Raw genomic sequence first — 605 nt, forward strand, 5'->3', positions numbered from 1 at the left:
CACATTTCCTTTTTCTAAACCTGAACAGAGCACACGAACAGTTCACATAAGACCCATAGGTTAAACAAGGGGGACCCAGCCCAAGATATTCTTGCTTGAGCAAGAAACAGATCAAGCTTTTGTAAACACTTAGCTCAGCCTTACATAACTATTACAAATAATATCTATATATGAAGTACATACTGTTACCTCTGGAACCTTGTTTATTTTTAGCCACTACATAATCTTTCCATTACTAAAGTGAATATTTGAAGCATTTTTGGATAGGTAACTCAAGTAGGGCTACAACTATAATTATTTTCTTTATTGATTATTTAGTCAGATAAAATGTGTTGCCTCTCACCCTGTGTCAGCTGGAATAGGCTCCACCCCCACCGCAAGTCTATTCAGGAATAAGTGGTCTATAGACAATGGTATATAGATGATGGATGGATGGATGGATGGATGGATAAAATTTGCTTTAAAGATGGGTTTTCAAGCAATGTCATTACGAAGTTGTGACAATTTATGTGGAAAGTAATATAACAAAGACTTGTGATGCAGTAAACTGCTCGAATTGCTTGAAGGATAGAAAACGTCAACATTCCAAAGGGAAAACATTCCTT

The sequence above is a fragment of the Monopterus albus genome, unplaced genomic scaffold, assembly GCF_001952655.1.
Source record: "Monopterus albus unplaced genomic scaffold, M_albus_1.0 scaffold518.1, whole genome shotgun sequence".
NCBI lineage: Eukaryota > Metazoa > Chordata > Actinopteri > Synbranchiformes > Synbranchidae > Monopterus > Monopterus albus.